This window comes from Rhinolophus sinicus, linkage group LG05, assembly GCF_036562045.2.
Source record: "Rhinolophus sinicus isolate RSC01 linkage group LG05, ASM3656204v1, whole genome shotgun sequence".
Taxonomy (NCBI): domain Eukaryota; kingdom Metazoa; phylum Chordata; class Mammalia; order Chiroptera; family Rhinolophidae; genus Rhinolophus; species Rhinolophus sinicus.
The window spans coordinates 63,893,701-63,894,926 of record NC_133755.1 but is presented as its reverse complement, the minus strand read 5'-3'; positions in this window follow the sequence as shown (position 1 = coordinate 63,894,926).

The following is a 1,226-nucleotide window of genomic DNA, read 5'->3' as shown; positions in this document are numbered from 1 at the left end:
CTCTTTGTCTTTCCTACAGAATTTGCAGCAATTTTGCGGTAAAAAAGAACCAATTTTGCTCACCATGTTTACATTGGATTTCTGAGGAGGGGTGGAATTTACTCAAGAACTCTTGATCCAAAGAGTAGGTACATATTTCTGAGAGAGCTTGACGTCAGTTTTATTCTATAGACCTTTGGCAAACAAATGTCAAACAACACATTAATTTTCTTTGTCAGTGGAGGATAACACAGCTGAACAAAAGTCACGAATTATTCCCAAGTTTTATGTTTGTCAAACCTTTAGTCATGGAAGCTGACAAGCAGTAACATGGCTGACCTAAATTGCATCTTTATTCTCTCCACTCTGCAGTTGTCACAAGTATGCCTAATGAGCAGTGAATTGTTCAGAAAGCTTCATAGACAGAGAAAGGAAAGGCTGTCATCAGCTCAGTACTAATTCTAGAAGGGACTCAGGAATCCATCCTATTGTGAAGGTGTTTATGCTGAGAACCCTAATCTCCCTCGAGCTGACTTTGCACAATACTTGGAACAGTCATTTCACTAGGCTTGCCCTCTGTTTTGAAGCTTGGATTAGAGCTGCCAAACTTGCTGGCATCTAAATTCCTGCTAAATTAAGTTGCAGAATAAGAGTGAATCAGGACTGAGAATGGAAGAGGCTTCCTTTTTCTTGCTGAATTCCTTCTCTTTTTCTTCACTCTCAAGGTGCTTTTTAAAAATAGTTGTCGCACACATTGTTAGGAAACCTATTGTTAGGAGTGCTTTTTCTTCCAGACTATTTTGGTCTGGGTGATAGGTAATTTTTGCACAAAATGGGCACTAGGTCTTAGCTGAGAAAACTTGAGAACTGATGTTTGGAATGATCCTTTAAAGCTCTTGTGACATGGATTACATAAATTCAGGAATCAAGAGAAACAACAAAGTTAAACTGGGTTTCTGAAAAACACCTGCGAGCTCTACATCACATGTAAATTCCCAGCGGGTTTCACAGGCACATTCGCACCTGCGACCAAACTGCAGTTCCTTTAAGTGCTAATGTGAGGTTTTTCTTTTCTTGAAGAAAACAAAACACTTGCTATGGTTTAGGCACATATACAGCTGTTTGTTCCTGAGGTAAATTCTGATTAAAGTTACTTCCATAAAATTGTTATTAAATGTGATCTTGTGGGTGATAAGTTGGATGGAAAAGGTTTATAGGCTCATGATCAATTTGACTGGCAGAGGGCA